The sequence below is a fragment of the Capra hircus genome, chromosome 7 (assembly GCF_001704415.2).
Source record: "Capra hircus breed San Clemente chromosome 7, ASM170441v1, whole genome shotgun sequence".
NCBI lineage: Eukaryota > Metazoa > Chordata > Mammalia > Artiodactyla > Bovidae > Capra > Capra hircus.
The window spans coordinates 93,482,976-93,488,975 of NC_030814.1; positions in this window are offsets into that span (position 1 = coordinate 93,482,976).

Sequence of the window (6,000 nt, forward strand, 5' to 3'; positions counted from 1 at the left end):
AGGATGTTTCTGCTGAGAGTGGAGAGGGGGACACTGTTATGGTGGATGGGCACTCAAGTGGGAGTCTGGAGGCGGTCATAGTGGTCCAGGAAGGGCATCATGGCGCTGGTGCAGAGTAGGGCCGTGCAGGTGGTGAGAAGTGGTCGGATTCTCTACAGGAAAGTCGATCTCCTGTGGCCGTGAGAAAGAGGAAGCAAGAGCGCCTCCGAGGTACCTGGGGTGAACTGCGGAAGGATGGAGCCCGCCATGCTGGGAAGGAAGAGGGGGGAGGCGGGGAGGAGGGAGGGGGCCACTGGGAGTAGAGCTCTGGACCTGCGGGGCCACCACGTGGAGAGATCAGGAAGGCACTCGGACTGTGGGTTGGAGAGAGAAGTTCAGTTGTCTCAGTGGGTGTCCCTGGATTGGAGAGGAGGAGGGAGTGTCCCCATAACTAGCGGTTTCTGGGGGTGAGGAAGAATCAGGAAAGGAGGAGCGACCATAGGGATGAGAAGGAAACCCGGAGAGTTCAGGACGGAGTGAATCAAATAAAAAAGCACCATCGGGGCCCAGGCTGCGACGCTTCCTGTAAAACAGGGAGAGGGGGAGACCTGGGGTTCAACACCGGGGAGGTCATTGGTGATGAAGGCAAAAGCAGTTCCACAGGTTGAAGATAAAGTAGGGAGGAGAAAGGGTGTGTGGGGGACTTTTTCTACAGTTTTTCTTGGGTGGGGCAGAGTGGAGGCTGAGACTAGGGCAGAGGCTGAGACTAGGGCAGAGGCTGAGACTAGGGCAGAGGCTTTTTTTTTTTTTTTTTGCCTTAAAGTGGAAGATGCCCCGGAGACCGGCTCTAATTGGGGGAGGGGAGCAAAAACAGAAGACAAGTGATGGTGGGGGTTACCGCAAAATTGGAACCCGGGTAAGTTGCTGGTGGCAGTGTAAAGTGCTGCAGCCGCTGGGGAAGAGAGTTGGCGCTTTCTCCAAAGTTAAACAGAATTACCACATCACCAGAAACTCCACTCCTAGGAATGTATCCCAAGTAACTGAAAACAGCTATTCAGGCAAATACGTGTACCTGCTTGTTCCTAGCAACGTCATTCACATCACTTAAAACATGGGAACAATCCATGTATCCCGTCATGGATGAATGGCCATATAGAATGTGGTCTGACCAGAACGGAATACTATCCGGTCACGACAACAAAGGCAATTCTGACACATGCTACAATGTGACGGAACCTTGAACACAAACACAGAGCAAAAGAAACTAGAGGCCAAAAGTCAGGGTGCATGAGTTCATTTAGCCTGTGACATGTCCAGAATAGAGAAATTCACAGAGACTGGATCAGCGGTTGCCAGGGGCTGGTGGAGAGCAGGTAAGGGGAAACAGCTGCTTACTAAATAAGTGGTGGGATTCCCTCGTGGTTCAGTGGGTTAAGAGTCTGCTTCACAAGGCAAAGGACACCAGTTCAGTCACTGGTCTGGGAAGATCCCACATGCTACGGAGCAAAAAAGCCTGTGTGCCACAACTCCTGAGTCCGGTTGCTGCAACTACTGAAGCCTGTGAGCCTACAGCCTGTGCTTCGCAGCAGCAAGCCACCTCAGGAAGAAGCCCTTGCACCGCAACGAAGAGTAGCCCCTGCTTGAGACAACTAGAGAAAACCCTCGTGCAGCAAAGAAGACCCGCCACAGCCAAAAAATAAATATATACAACTTGAAAATAAATAAGCGGTGATGAAAAATATTTGAACAACTTTGTATTTAGATCAGTTTTAGGTTCACAGGAAAATGAGGAAGGTAGCTACAGATACTTCCCCTATATTCCAAGCCCCCACACAGGCATGGCCTCCCCCATTATGACTACCAGAGTGGTACCTTTCTTACAATCCATAAACCTACAGTGACATGTCATTATCACCCCAAATCTGTAGTTTGCCTTCTAGTTCATTCTTGGTTCTGTACACTCTATGGGTTTGGACGAATGTATAACAACATAGGTCCATATAGTCAAAGCTATGGTATTTCCAGTGGTCATGTATGGGTGTAAGAGTTGAACCATAAAGAAGGCTGAGCACCAAAGGATTGACACTTTCGAACTGTGGTGCTGGAAAAGACTCTTGTGAGTCCCTTGGACTGCAAGGAGATGAAAGCAATCACTCCTAAAGGAAATCAACCCTGAATATTCACTGGAAGGTCTGATGCTGAAGCTGAAGCTCCAATACTTTGGCCACCTGATGTGAAGAGCTGACTCGTCGGAAAAGACACTGATACTGGGAAAGACTGAGGGCAGGAGGAGAAGGCGGTGACAGAGGATGAGATGGTTGGATGGCATCACTGACTCAATGGACATGATTTTGAGCAAACTCTGGGAAATGGTGAAGGACAGGGAAGCCTGGCGTGCTGCAGTCCATGGGTGGCAAAGACACAACTTAGTGACTAAACAACAACAACAATGATGATGTGTCTCCACCGTTACAGCATACAGAGTATTTTCACTGCCCTAAAAATCCTCTGTGCTCCACGTATTCACCTCTCCCTGCCCTCTGATTCCTGGAAACCACTCATCTTGTTACTGTCTCCATAGTCTTGCCTTTCCTCAAAGTGCCATAGAGATCGAATCAGGCAGCATGTAGCCTTTTCAGATCGGCTCCTTTCACTTAGTCACATGCATTTAAGTTTCCTCCATGTCTTTTCATGGCCTCGTCGCTCATTTCTTTTCAGCTCGGAGTAACATTTTATTGTTTGGATGTACTACAGTTTATCCACTCACCTGCTGAAAGATGTCTTGGTTGTGTCCAACTCTTGGTAATTATGAATTAGGCTTCTATAAACAGCTGTGTGCAGGTTTTTGTGTGCCCAAACTGTGAGCAGTTTTCAGCTGCTCTGGGTAAGTACCAAGGAGTGCTGTTGCTGGATCATATGGTAAGAGTATGTTTAGTTTTGTAAGAAATAGCCAAATTGCTTTCCAGAGTGACTGGACCATTTTGCATTCCACCAGCAATGAGCCAGAGTTCCTGTTGCTCCAATCCCTCACCAACAATTGGTGTTGTCTGTTTTCTGGATCTGGGCCATTTCTCATAGGTGTGTACTGGTTTCTTGTTGTCTTAACTTGCAATTCCCTGATGATACATGTGGAGCACCTTTTCATGTGCTTGTTTGCACTATGAACATGTTTGGAACTCTACGTTGGTGACAGTTGCGCGGTTTTATGAATATACTAAATGCACTGAAGTTTATCTTATTTTTAACAGTTCGTATTTTTTGGACGTGCTGGGTCTCTGTTGCTGCGTGGATTTCCTCTAGTTGTGGTGCGCAGGGGCATCTTTGTGGTGCACTGGCCTCTCATTTTGATGGCTCCTCTTGTTGCAGAGCACCAGCTCTAGGGCGCGTGGGCTCCAGCAGTTACAGCATGTGGGCTCGAAAGTTGTGGCTCCCGGGCTCTAGGGCACAGGCTCAGTAGTTGTGGTGTGCGGGCTTAGCTGCTCTGAGGTATGTGGGATCGTCCCAGACCAAGGATCGAACCTGTGTCTCCTGCATTGGCAGGTGAATTCTTTACCACTGAGCCACAAAGAAAGCCCCTGACGTTTATTTTAAATGGTTAATTCTACATTATGTCAGTTTCATCTCAGTAATAAAACAAAAAGGTGAAAAATGAATCAGCATACTTGTTTTGTTGGCGGGAATAATCTAATGGAGAAGGAGGACTGTTGGGGTGACTCGTTAAACAGTCGGGTGGGAGCTGGTGGAGGTGGCCTGGATTTGCTGGATCAGGGCAAATTGTTTCCTCATAGAAGCAGGAAGGGGAGATGGGCTGGTGCATGGTTCTGGATGCAGGTCGGCAGGTTGGTGGGGCGGGAGGTGGCGGCGATAGAAATTTTTTTTCCTACTGGTTTTTGTTTTCTCGTGATGCTGTCTGTTCTGCCACAATGGTTGGTAAACGGCGCGGCGAGTGGTGGGGAATAATGTTGGTATAAGGAGGAAATGGCAGGACATTCTAAGCTTGCTTTTTCAGCCCCTTGACGAACACAGGAAGTCACCAGTAGGTGGCGCTCTCTGCGTGCCACTGACGTCCATCCAGCCACGAATTTCCTTTTGCCCACGTGCTTATTTTTCGCTTCTACCCCGCCCGCCGTTTATTCATTCGCCTTTGCCTGCATCCTTCCTCACTGTTTTCCATCAAGCGACCTTCACCTTTCGGTTTTTATTTTATCTTTATTAAAAGTTCTTTTTCTTATTTTTTTCTGTTTTGTTTTGTTTTTCACCTTTGTATTTTTTCATTGTAAATTATACATAACACGAAATTTACCGTTTTAACCAGTTTAAGGGCACAGTTCAGTGGCACTGAGTACATTCATCTTCTGCAAGCATCACCACCATCCATCTCCAGAATTCCTTTCATCTTGCAGACTGAAACTCTGTGCTCATTAAACACTAACTCCCCAGCCCCTGGTAACCATTGTTCTAACTTTCTGTCTCTATGAATTTGACTACTCTGGGGACCTACCCTGGAGAAGGAAATGGCAACCCACTCCAGTGTTCTTGCCTGGAGAATCCCAGGGACTGGGGAGCCTGGTGGGCTGCTGTCTGAAGCAACTTAGCAGTAGTAGCAGCAGGGGACCTCACATTAATGGAGGCATACAGTGTTTATCCTTTGGTGACTGGTTCTTTCATTCAGCATAATGTCCTCAGGGTTCATCCATGTTGTAGCATATGTCAGAATTTCTGAATCACTTTATTTTATTTATAATTTATTTAATTTTTATTTATATTTATTTATTTTATCTGCCCCTTACAGTGGAAGCACAGAGTCTTAACCACAGTCTTAACCACCAGAGAAGCCTTCTTAATTTTTTAAAAAGAAGAGTTCCTATATTTCTTGATGCCTATTTGAAATGTAACAGTTAAAAATTCAACTTTTAAACTCTACTGGCATTGATCGTAAGCTCCTTTCTGCTCTTGTTAAGGCTCTGTCTTCAGGCTTGCTAAGATGTTGACCTGGCACCGCCCCCACCCCAACCCCACCCCCGCTTCCTGCACCAGTCCTAACCCTCTCAGGTCCCCAGATCCTGGAACACACGAGTGGTGCTGGGGCAAAAATAAGCATCTATGTTAGAAGCAAGTCCATTTGCCGACACAGATCAATCAGCCTTGGATTTCTGAGGCTGACTCCTCCATGTTCTTCTGGCCAAGTTGTCCTTGGCCATGAAGTGATTTTCCTCCCCACACTGTGAGATTTGAGTAGCAGTATTTTTAAAACGTTTTTATTGAAGTATAGTTGATTTACAATTTTGTGCTAGTTTCAAGGGTACAGCAAAGTGATTCTTTTTGATTTTTTTTTTTTTTTTTTCAGATTCTTTTGGCTTAGTGGTCAAAAACCTTCCTGCCAGTGCAGGAGCTGCAGGAAACGCTGGTTCAATCCCTGGATAGGGATTTCCCTGGAGGAGGAAGTGGAAGCCCACTCCAGTATTCTTGCCTGGGGAATCCCATGGACAGAGGAGCCTGGAGGGCTACAGTCCATGGGATTGCAAAGAGTTGGACAAGACTGAGTCACTGAGCATGCGTGCATGCAATTACAAGATATTGAGTACATTTCCCTTTGCTATACAATAGGTCCTTGCTGGTTACCTATTTTATATATGTATATATGTTAATCCCAAATTCCTAATTTATCCTTTCTCCCTCCTTTTCTTCTTTGGTAACCATAAATTTGTTTTCTGTGTCTGTGAAGTCTGTTTCTGTTTTGTAAATAAGTTCATTTGTATCATTTTTTATTTTAGATTCCACATATAAATGATATTATGTGATATTTGGCTTTCTCTTTCTGATTTACTTTGCTTAGTGTGATAATCCCTAGGTCTATCGACATTGCCACAAATGGCATTATTTCATTCTTTTTTTTTAATAACTCAGTAATATTCTATTGTATTTATAATTTATATGTATCACATCTTTTTTTTACCGATTTATCTGTCAATGGACATTTAGGTTGCTTCCATATCTGTGGGTAGTATTTTATCTAAGATT